Raw genomic sequence first — 13,086 nt, forward strand, 5'->3', positions numbered from 1 at the left:
CAAACAATGTATTTACCTTAATAGTGCTCAAAAGTCATAATATATATCAGTTCATAACATCCAGTCTTACAAATTGACTGTCTCTGATGGACACACGTCCAGATCATCCGCTTTCAAAACTCCGCCATCTCTCTCCCCACATCTAGCACTGCTGGCGGCTCACCTCCAACTGCGCAACGCTACGCGCTGTTAACATCCAACTGCCCAACACTACAATAGCAAACAACAATGCAAACCAGCCACAGACTGCACACAGCACAGCCAGTGATTTTCATACAGAGCGCTACGTGGCGTTACCAATAAAAAAAACCTAAACAGCCTACTTACACTACCTCCAATTGTGAGCGGATCAACTGGGGTCAGACAATAGTGGATATGAAAGCAGCGCCCAAATTACTTTTTTCACCACTGTTGGACGTCAGTGACACGAGTTCAGTGATCAGACTACCAAATGTGGAAGTCCAAACAGACCTCGGAGAGGCAAACAGCATGAGATACGTGTTTGGCTATGTATTAAACTGCTTACAATTCATGACTGTTATAAATGTAGGACAGTACTTGTAAATGGCAGCCAAGACTTAGACGCAAATGACAAAGTTTATTGTCATTTTAGAAGTTATGAAGGCAACTTTGGAAGCCTATTTATTTGTACAGAAGATGTCAAAGAATTTTTAACTCATTGTGAGACTAAGATGACTTCTACTTTTGATGAATATGCTCACATAAGTAATTGTGTTGCTTTCTTTGTGAACATTTGGACATTCCCAATTTTCCAACTGGGTGCTGTGCTGAATCCAAGCTGCTGTTAATAAGACTGTTTGTGAAAGTGAGGCTCTTTTACATTATTAAATTCAGGAATCAAGGCTTAGTCTGTAGGAGCAAGAGAAGAAATAAAAAAGTGATGTAGCTGGCTCATTTGGGTTGCTGAAGTGTTAGGATTGACTCATTCATTTAATTTTATTTTCGTTAAATGTATCTATGGGATATAATTAAGTTTTAAAACAATCGTGCTTTTTATTGAGATAACCTGATACCACAAAGAATAAGATGGAAATTATATTTTTGGAAGCAAGCTTCCTGCAAAGCAGAACGAAATGAAAAGTGATGTGTCGCTTCATTTTTGCACAAGGAAGAGCATCTATATACTTCGTATGTGGGATATACAGTGTGTATTCTCTTACTTTCAGTGGAATAAGTGCGATTGTATGCTACTTCTTAATTATTTCTTCAAGAATATGTTGCAGCTTATGTCACTTCATTCAGTAGTTAGTGCTCTGTTTACTTATATTTCACGATCATTTATGTCTCTCGCTGTTCTCCTAACACTTGTGACGCAAAAATATACTAACTGTTTTGTAAATTACGTACAAAACGAATCAAAAACAAACATTATTTTTACGTCGCATCTGCCGTCAGAGGAAGGCGAGCTTTCTGGCCGCTAGGGGTCTAGTGACACTTGAACTGTCAAATGGTAACAACTTTCAGAGCAGTAAGTGTCGCGACTGTATATATTAGACTGTGATGATACTCATAAATAATTGTTTTATACTTCACTACTGCATTTTGTTTATTAAATACTGTCGTTCAGTCTTGGCATTAAATTTCTTGTCACACACAGATAATAGCAAACAATGTTTTGTACTTTACTGCAGCATGTTTTAAGACAGTCAGTGTACTACAATTCAGTCTCTCTCTCACTCTCTCACACTCTCTCTCTCTCTCTCTCTCTCTCTCTCTCTCTCTCTCTCTCTCTCTCTCTCACACACACACACACACACACACACACACACACACACACACACACACACAGAGAGAGAGAGAGAGAGAGAGAGAGAGAGAGAGAGAGAGAGAGAGAGAGAAGGAGAAGCTGAGAATATATCTTCATACATATCTCGTTTAGATTTAAGCACAAGAGAACTGTAGTTTATAATGTACTTCAAATTCGGTTAAAGTGCAGTTTAGGTGTTGGCAGTTTTTACAAGATAGTACATGTTGGTAATGTTGCTACAAAATGATGAAAAATGGAAATGGTCAATCAAATTTGCAGTCTTCCTTCTCACAAATGCTTCACTGTCTTCAAAGAATATAGCTAATAACGATTTTCGAGGTTACAATTAAGCAGGAACCCAATAGCACATCTTAAATTCCTGTGAGTGAAATGAAGAGCAGTCATATTTATTAAGAAAACAGAATTTCATTCTCTATATGTATCTTGCTCCTGACTGACCATCTTCATTGGCCATCATTCATCGTGATGTTACCAACATCAACATGTCTTGTAAAACCTGCCAACACCTGAACTGCATTTTCACCTCAAATTCTGTTCAGCAACAAAAATTCTGGACACACACACACACACACACACACACACACACACACACCTGTGTTCATAAATATTTGTTTTATACCTCACTACATCAAAACTGATGTGATGTATTGAACTTCAGATTGTACATCACCACAAATACCACAACATACACAGTGTTTTCATCTCAAAAACATTAACTTAACTATTCCCAAAAAGTGTACAGCTCAGACATGGGCACAAACCTTAAAGTAAATCTTCTGTCATCCTGTAGCAGATGTTTCAAAATTAATAGCTAAAACTTGTCATAACAGGCACTAATATTTGCGTATTCATTTACTGAATAAATTCTGTGTTTCAAATTCAGTCTCCCCCTCACCCAGCTTCTATCTTCTCTCTCTCCCTCTCGCACACACACACACACACACACACACACACACACACACACACACACACAAAGAAAAAGACAAAAAGATGATTTTCGCCGATGATATGGTAATATGGGGCGATAAAGAGGTAGATATACAGTTACAACTTGATGCGTGGAAGGAAATAATGAAAAGGTATGGGTTAAAAATAAATAAAGAGTGAAGTAATGGTATTTGAAAGAGACGAAGGGATCAACGGAAATATTACTTTGAATGGAGAATCCCTCAAAGTGGTAGACTTATTTAGGGAGTGAAATATCTAGTGATGGAAGAATAACCAACGAAATTAATAGGAGGTTACAGAAGGGAGGCAATTTCTACCAAACAATAAAACACCTGGTTTGGAATAAGGAAGTTTCAGAAAAAGCAAAACTCCTTCCCTATTGTCACCTATGGAGGAGAAACATGGACAGTGACTGAAAGGGACTGGAGCAGACTGCAAGCAGGGGAAATGAAATTTCTCAGAGCAGTCATGGGGAAAACAATAATGGATAGAGTAAGGAATGTAAATATTAGAAAGGACCTTAAACAAGGAAGTTTGAGAGAAAAAATTGAAAAAAAGGGATTAAGTTGGTACGGGCATGTTAAGAGAATGCGTGGGCAGAGACTCTCCAAAATTTTGGAAGAACACGGTGGAAAATGGGATTGAGAATACCTGTGGAAAGGAGAGGTGTGACCTGGCAGCAAGTGGAGGTTCGAGCCAAATGGAGAGGACTCGTCATCACCCAGACCCGGCAGTAGCTGGAGCGGGATCCGGATATAGATACTTACCGAAACATCTTCTGAACTAGTAATGTTGCTTGATGGACACACAGACTCATCACCATCAGTGTCAAAAGGATCAGAATTCTCATTTGCGGTACTGTCACTGCCATATACACCTAGAATGTGCGAAGCACCTTCAGATGTACATAAATATTCAGCCATTCTGATGTGGCTTGTGACTATGTATCTTCTGAAAAAGACACCAGGTGGCAGAGTATAGAACTACACTACGTCATCACCTGACTCCTGTTGGAGAAAGACGGAACTTCATCAATCCAAGATGAGAAGCGCATCGTTAAGAATGTCATAGCGTGAATATCTCAGTTTCGATAAAAGTGTGGCTTATGACTATATCTCTCCGGCCCCTTCAATTGATCAGTCTATAGTCTGGGAGTTGTAATTCCTCTGTATATTGTGGTGTATGCTGCTTTTGCTCCCATAGGAAATGCAAGTTCGCCAAATCATGGTCATTTTGTACAAGCATCGAAAAAGATAAAATGTAAATAGGATAACCACATGATTTAGACTGCATTAGTGTTTGCATATGTTCTACTTACCTGTAGCAATCATTTCCATCTTGTAGAACTGAATTTCTTCGCTTCACTACGTAAATATGCACTCATTAACCGAGCATCGGTTGCATCTAGGTGTCACAGCGAAGCGTGTGCTGTCGACGAAGTTCGCCTTTGAACCTACGTAATTCGACAGGTATCGAAGGCAGGGACCTAGCCTTTTGGGGTGAGATGCGCCACTCCTTTCCCTACCCAACCAACCTCTCTAAATTCCCAGAATCGAAATTTCATTCTTCGGGGTTATGGCCAAGTTTTGGGGATTCGGCCCCACTCTGGGACATCGCCCGCAGTGCCTCTCCTGGGCTCGTGACTTTGTCGGTTGGACTCTAGACCACTGGAAAACTATGGCCAGGTCAGGTGAGGTGAGTCCCGATTTCGTTTGGTAAGAGCTGATGGTAGAGTTCGAGTGGGGCGCAGACAGCACGAAGCCGTGGACCCAGGTTGTAAACAAGGCACTGTGCAAGCTGGTGTTTGTGCCATAATGGTGTGGTCTATGTTTACATGGAATGGAACGGGTCCTCTGATCCAACTGAACCGATCATTAACCGAAAATGGTTATTTTCGGCTACTTGGAGACCATTTCCAGACATTTATGAACTTTATGTTCCCAAAGAAGGACGGAATTTTAAAGAATGACAATATGCCTTGTCACTGGGTCACAAGTGTTCGCGATTGGTTTGAAGAACATCCTCGACATTTCGAGCGAATGATTTGGCCACCCAGATTGCCCAATGTGGATCCCATCGAACATTTGTAGGACATAATCGAGAGGTCAGTTCGTGCACACCATCCTGCACCGGCAACACTTTCGCAGTTATGGACAGTTATAGAGCCAGCATATCTCAATATTTCTGGAAGGGTCATCCAACGACTTCTGGAGTCGATCTGCTGCACTACGACGGGAAAAAGGAGGACCGACACGATATTATGAGATATCCGATGACTTTTGTGACATCAGTCTAAAGGAAACGTGGCAAATATTGCATTAACAAAAAGAAATAACTGAAATTATAATCATGCAATCAATTTAAATATTTTTATAGGGTTTTATGTGAGTTACAAGATCTTTGAGTGACAATGATTATTTGTTATTAATAATTTTATTATTTACAAAGTTTTGGATTTTGCACAATCAAAGTTAAGTATTTTTGTCGATATGCAAACCTATAAATCAGATTTTAATTAGAGTATAATATATTTCTTCATTTCCAATGAAACTGCAACATGTTTCGAAAAGCTTCTGAAAAGTTCATAGCATTAGCTCATATACTTTTTGAGAAATGGCTTCCAATAACGCAAAAAAATGTGAAACCTAGAAAATACAGTTTCAAGATTTAGTTCATGTATTTCAGCATGTAAAAGGCTTAAGTGTGTTTTAAGATTCTCGATGCTTGCACTCCTCATCCTCCACGTTTCTCTTTCCTTGCCTTTTAATCTTTCTGGCCTATCAAACAGTGCTCTGCTCTGATACCTGTTAGTTATAATTAAATTGCAGTTACTCACGTAGATCCAGTGTGGGCTATAATTATTGCATAGCAGCGAGACTTGTTAGACATTCTAATGCGTTAATGCGAAACTGATTTACGCTGGAAAAAGGTTACTTCAGGGGCATGTGCTTCACGATCAGTTATAGCGACCTCTTCAGTAACTTCCAATGGGATACACCTTCCTCTCCCACGGGCCACAATAAACTCACCTGTGTTTTCGAATTTCGTTACCATTTTCTTCAAACCATTTAATGACACCGGGGCTCTCCTCAGACCATTCAGTCGGCGAGACCCTCTCAATGCAACACAGTAATTGCTGCCGTTCACATAAAACAGTTTCATTAGCAGCGCACGTTCTCTCTTCTCGACAGCCATACTGTTCACTCATGTTACGGCTTGTCGAATGACAGCGTGCATGTCATACCATCAGACAAACAGTGTACAGCGCCAGATTAGCATCTTATGACCACAATTGGAACTAATTTGTTAGGTAGCGTAAATCGGCTCCTCATTACCACATTAATATATCTACCAAGTTTCACTGCCATACGATAACTGCAGCCAACATCGGACTTCTGTGAGTACCTACACTTTAATAACACTGAGGTGACAAAAGTCATGGAACAGCGATATGCACACATAGAGATGGTGGTAGTATCATGTAAACAAGGTATAAAAGGACAGTGCATTGGTGGAGCTATCAGTTTTACTCAAGCTGTTCATGTGAAAAGGTTTGCTGCGTGATTGTCGCCGTACGACGGGAGTTAACAGACTTTGAACGCGGGACGGTGGTTGGAGCTAGACGCATGGGAGGTTCCATGTCGGAAATCGTTAGCGAATTCAATATTCCACGTCCCAAAATGTCAAGAGTGTCCTGAGAATACCACATTTTAGGCATTACCTCTCACCACGGAGAACGCAATGGCCGACGGGCTTCACTTAATGACCAGGAGTTATCAGTGCATACAAACAAGCAACACTGCGTGAAATAACCGCAGAAACCAATGTGGGACTTACAACGAACGTATCCGTTAGGACAGAGCGGCGAAATTTGGGGTTAATGGGCTAGGGTAGCAGACGACCAACGCGAGTGCCTTTGCTAACACCACGACATCGCCTGCAGCGCCTCTCTGGGGCTACTGTCCATATTACTTGGACCCTAGATGACTGAAAATCCGTAGCCTGGTTATATGAATCCCGATTTCTTGTGGTAATAGCTGATGGTAGGATTTAAGTGTGGTTAAGACCGCACGAAGCCATGGAATCTCAATTGTGAACAAGGCACTGTGCAAGCTGGTGGTGACTCCATAATGGTGTCTATGTTTACATGGAGTGGACTGGGTCCTCTGGTGCAGCTGAACCGATCATTGACTAGAAATGGTTATGTTCGGCTACTTGAAGACCATTTTCACTAATTCATTGACTTTATGTTCCCAAACAACGATGGAATTTCAATTGATGACAGTGCTCCATGTCACCACTCTGCAGTTGTTCGCGATTGGTTTGAAGGATATTCAGAGTAATTCGAGCCGATGATTTATCCACCCAGGCCGTCCGACATGAATCTCATCGAACATGTATGGAACAGTTCGTGCACAAAATCCTGATCTAGCAACGCTTTCGCAATTACGGACGGCTATGGAGGCAGCATGGCTCACTATCTCTGTAGGGCTTCCAACGACTTGTGGAGCCCATACCACGTCGAGCTGCTGCACACCACGCCGGGTATACGAAGGCCGGACACGATATTAGGAGGTATATCTTGACGTTCGTCGCAACGGCCTTACCGCAGTGGATACACCGGTTCTCGTCAGATCGCCCAAGTTAAGCGCTGTCGGGTGTGGCCGGCACTTGGATGGGTGACCATCCAGGCCGCCATGGGCCGTTGCCATTTTTCGGCGTGCACTCAGCCTCGTGATGCCTATTGAGGGGCTACTCGACCGAATAGTAGCGGCTCCGGTCAAAGAAAACCATCGTAACGACCGGGAGAGCGGTATGCTGACCACAATCCCCTCCTATCCGCATCCTTATCTGAGGACGACATGGCTGTCGGATGGTCCCGATGGGCCACTTGTGGCCTGAAGACGGAGTTGCTTTGCTTTACTTTCGTCACTTGTGTGTATAACTACCCGGCAGATGGTGTAAAATGCTTTTGCAGTAAACACACCTGAACTTACACCAGCCCTCTTCAGCACCTCAGTGTTGCGATTATTTTCCTTGTTGATATACATGGTGAAGAAAAATACGTGCACTCGGACTTCGTAACGCAATTCCTCACATACTAACAATACAAAAATGTCTATCACAAAATTTTGTCCTTCGCGTATTTCCGTCAGGAAATGGACGTCTAAGATAGGCAATCCGGCGACACTGTAATGACATGTACGGTAACTACCTCTGTCAGCGTGTCTGTGCAGTGCTATGCAGTTGGTGCAGTGGACAGTGTTTTGGGTTAGCATTCTGGAGGTCGGGGGGTTCGATTGTGGAACGAGACGAATTTGTTTTTATTTGCTAAATGTAGTCTGCGTGGTACGGTATCTGGTGTCTTAATCGCCATACAGCGATTACAGTGGGTCTTCTACAATACATTTGCACTTACGTACTACGAACACAGAAATGGAAGTACAATCGTTTTCATTGGTCAGCTTTTAAAGAAGCCTTTTGCACATTGTGGACGCGAATTGTTTTGCACCACTTCATCTACTAGGTTTCAAACCTGTTTTCTGTGTACCCTCCCCCTAAGGGTCCGGTCTATCAGTATCAATTATTATTCTTGCCACGGAGGTTAGCTTACTGAAAAAGCAAATTCATCAGCACGGCACAAGGTAGTGGTGTTTTAGGATACGTGACGGGCAGTAGCGCACAACAAGCTCGCCACTGCTAACTATAAGTACTGGACATTTTTGTAATGATGCTACTCTTGGTCTTACAACTCTACCAGGACGAAGGGGCTGTGCTGGATGAGGTCGTCACTTGGGTATGCCAGCAGAAGTCACCGGTTCGAGGCCACAGCATGTCAACAGCTCTACGCACCAAGTCCTCCGTAGACTTAGTGCCATAGTGAGGTGGCCAGCCCAGGTCAACTCCAGCAGCAAGGCTGACACCCGTCCAGGTGAGAGCGGGGGGGGGGGGGGGGGGGCAGTGTGTCGCTCGTCGCTCTCTGTGCACACCAGTCGTCTACCGCCATAGCAGGACGGGTGTCTCATGGCGGTGGGCGTCCACTGCCGCGACGCAGCTGGGCGTCGCCCGGGCCGTAGCAGATACAGCCGTGTCGAGTAGATGCCACTAGCGCGGAAACTGCGCGGCTGACTTACGTTAAGTGGCTGCCGGTGGTCGATGGAGGCTCAGTGTCAATAGCATGGGGCGTGGAGGCAACCAGCCCAGCAGAAGAATGAACAACATGGACAAAGCTGATTCCGAAATTTGTGATACGAAGTAACTGTGTACATAAAACGCCAGTTCCTATTCGTAAAGTATCAGGCAGTGGAACTGTAACAAATATTAATGTTAAATTTCTAAAATAAGATTATTGTGGCTACGTGTTTAATTCGCAAGAGCGTTTAGTTCTCACAAACAAAGTCATTGGTTTTGGTTGCGATGCAAAAGCTTTTTCAGAAGTAAATGTGACAATAATACAAGTGCTTAAGAAGGAGTGCTTTACTGATACTGAACACTTGTGCGTTCTAAGCAAAGTAATTAGTTCAAACTCTTAGACACTTACTTACAAGTGTAGTGGTATAAGAACAAATAATGTCATGGCATATTTAATGCAATATTCTGAGCAACTGTGTGTTATATTTAGAAACAAAGCCTTAATGCAAAATAAGACTTTGACCTTTTTACTAAATCATTCACTAATATCCTGAATTTCATTAGTGGGTCTTTTTTCTCTATATTTTGAAGTGTTACACTTGATTCTGCAGGTGCGTGTGTGGTCAAAGGGTCATACCTATTATATATGGAAATAATGCGTTCGTTTTGTAACAGCTGAAGAAAATTTTTGTAAAATGTAGCTCTTACACAGAACGCTCTGCACATGTAAGTTTTTTATATCAACTTACCTCTAATTAATCAGCTCTTCAGAGCCGTCGGCAGCAGTGGAAAGTTTCCATCAAACCCGCAAACACGTTTTTCCACCTGCAAACAAAAAATGGCTTCGTCGCCAGCTCCAACGTGATGCACATACTCTGAGCTTCTATCACTAATGACACCGTCATGGAAGAACACACTGCAGCGGAGATGTATGTTGAATGTAGGGTGATCAACTCTTCCATATCTTCTGGGATCTCCTGTATCATCGCAATTTTTTCAAATCTTTCCAGCTCCCTTACTGACCCTCTGTTTCCCCCGTATATTTCGTCAGTGATCACTTTTAAAAATAATAATGCAACGAAGTAGTGTCGATAGTTCCAATTCCCTGACCGATAGGTTTCGAAAACTTTTCGTATACTAATCAAAACTACTGTTCGTGTGGCAGGCCTAGGTGGCCGAGCGCTTCTAGGAGCTTCAGTCCGGAATAGCGCGATCGCAGGTTCGAATCCTGCCTCGGGCATGGATGTGTGTGATGTCCTTAGGTTAGGTAGGTTTAAGTAGTTCTACGTTCTAGGGGACTGATGACCTCAGATGTTAAGTCCCATAGTGCTCAGAGACATTTGAACCATTTGTACTGTTCGTGCTTTCACAGAAAAAAAGACGATTTGGCTAAAGGAAATGCGAAGAGAGACATATTACTTACAACAAGCTTCCTTAAGGAATAAACATACTCAGAGACATTAGTTATTATATCCAATTCTTTGAATATTTTCTGACATACTGTTATTGATTTACACCACAAACGAGCCTTATTGCACGCTTTTGCTCTCTAAAAACTTTCTCTTGGTTTGTAAAGTTACCCCAAATTATGATACCATATAACGTAATAGAGTAAATGTAAGCAAAGTATTTCAGCTTATTTAAAATATTTATATCTCAACTGTCACCCACTCCAAGAAAGTGTGATGCAGTTGTACAGTTGCAATTTAATGCGCCTACATCCCCCTTAACACTCCCTTAAAATCACAGTCAGATGCTGACCATTTCCCTTGAAACCTTGCTCAAATGCTGGTCGCCCTAGCTGAAGGTTGACCCAAGGTACAGTATTTAAGAACTGAAATCTGGTTCGCCATGTTGTCATAAAATAATATCTCACTCACAGAACTGCACAGGTTTACAGTACTGTGGGGAAGCAGCCTACTCACGCCGTAATAAATTCACATCAGTCTTTCCATTGTGTGCCAGCCAGTCTGCTGTAACTAGCTCTGACGTCATAAATGTTGCGCAATACTTTAAAAATCAAATAAATAACCTGAAACGTTTCTAGCATGTCAGGAGTAATACTACATCAATATGTGTTAAATATCAGTTCAATAACTTTAACCATTTTCAAAATTTGGATGTTTTTCTGTAAAAAAACTTAAAAATTTATATTTAGATTCCTTTTTCATAATAAGTTAGTAGGAACAGTATTTTGGATCTCACAAATTAAAATTTTAGTTGAAATTCAATATTTTCTGGTTTTTGTCTTAAAAATTAAGGAAGCAAGATGGATTAAGTAGGCTAATAAATAAGGCTAGGATGTTTAAATTTAAGTAGAATGGAGATCCGCTATAATCATAAACATGTGAGAAGTTTCAACTCAATAACTATATAACTATAGCGATAGCGTATCTCCAAAGGGCAAGTTCAGAGCTCGTCTACTGCGTGTAGTGTAATTAAATTAATTCTCTCGCCCAAAATATTTGACTTAGCCACGTCAGACTTTTATTATGATTACTTACCTGTGTGCTGAATGCACATTTAAATTGAGAGCTTCATCGGCCATGAGCAAAGGAAGCGATGATTTATTCAGTAACTTAAAGTGGTGCATTACTAGCCCAGCGGCTAGTCGGGAGAGCCGATTTGATCAGGCGTTCCCTTAGCCGTCCGCACCGCGGCTTTATATATAAGAACGCTGCGCGAGGAAGTAAGGCCCCAGTTCTCTCCAGACGCTGAATAGCACACCATCTGTGTCGGGAGTCGCGTCGCGTCGCGTCGGTATCATTGCTATAAACAGCCTCGGATGCCATATTAAGTTACTCGGGATACGCGTAACCCTGAAATCATTTTCGAGTGAAGTGTTAATTCTGGGATAACTTTAATGACCTATCTTCAGTTTGCGTATGTCGTATTTTCACGTGCCGCCGCGGGACAAACATTCTACCATTATTTAGCGGGGCTTTTGATGAACATTATCATCAAATTATGGCGAGCATTCACTTAAACATTTAATTTGGGCAGTTATAGTTGCATCAGCGCATTAGACTCTGAACTGCTCTGGTAGTTGGATTGTGTGGATTCTTTTTTTTTTTTATCTGTGACTTTCAGAATATAGCGAACGTTTTTACAGGATCGTTTTTGATTATGAATCCCAGACAATCTCCTAATTCCTCAGAGCTATAAGCTGTAGCTATGAGTGTATTTCTCAGATGAAGTGGGCACTAGGAATTCTAATTACAGGCTTCACGTTTTGCTAATCACTTTCTGGTTGCCAATATTGTAGTTAGAGAGCCAGTGCTGAGAACGGCAAAAGACAGCATAAATAATAGGAACATTTATATAACAATTAATTCCACCTGCCGCCCCACATATGGTAATCGGCCGGGAAATGCAGTGTTTCTACATTACAATTCTACATTATAAATAAGCAATCATACCACCCGCCACCCCACAATTGGTGTATTGGCCGGGAAATGCATCTTTTCTACATTACAAACCAAACATTAATTAACAAGTATTAATTCCACCAGCCGCTCCACAGTACTAAATACATAAGTGTATATGTGTGTTGTGACAGCGCTAAGTTACACAGTTCAGAGGCTAATATCCTTGAACATTATGTCATTTTACGCAATTCATGTGACAGACTGCTTCATTTTAATACTATACTGATATTGGCTGGAGATGGGAGGAGGAATGCAAGTGGAATCAGAGGGAGAGTTGATACAAAGCAAAACTGGGCTAGTTCCGCATCTTGGACTTTTAAATTTACTACCACTGCCATCTGCCATTTTTTAAATTTATCACCGCCACCATTTTGCATTTTTAATTTTATCACCACTGCCATCTTCCATTTTTAAATTTCTCACCAGTGCCGTCCTGCATTTTTTAAATTTCCGACCACCGCCACCTAGCATTTTTAAATTTTCCGCCACCAACATGTAAAATTTTTACGCTTTCCGTCACTGCCGTCTTGGAATTTTTGGTGACTGCAGTGCCAACTAGCTGCGGAAGCTTGAATTGAAGAATACTTCGAAACACTAAAATTGCCTAAACACATGGAAATGCGCTTTATATAAATTGTATACTGTTATACCGGAGCAAGTAAATATTAGGGAGGAAGCAAGTATATTTGGGCTGTGTGCTCACACTAGGTTCCACACAAGCTGTGTTGGTCGTAGCAGAGGCATTCGGACTCTGGACTTGGAATAATTGCAGTGAGAAAGGCAAGCCAT

Source organism: Schistocerca piceifrons, chromosome X (assembly GCF_021461385.2).
Source record: "Schistocerca piceifrons isolate TAMUIC-IGC-003096 chromosome X, iqSchPice1.1, whole genome shotgun sequence".
NCBI lineage: Eukaryota > Metazoa > Arthropoda > Insecta > Orthoptera > Acrididae > Schistocerca > Schistocerca piceifrons.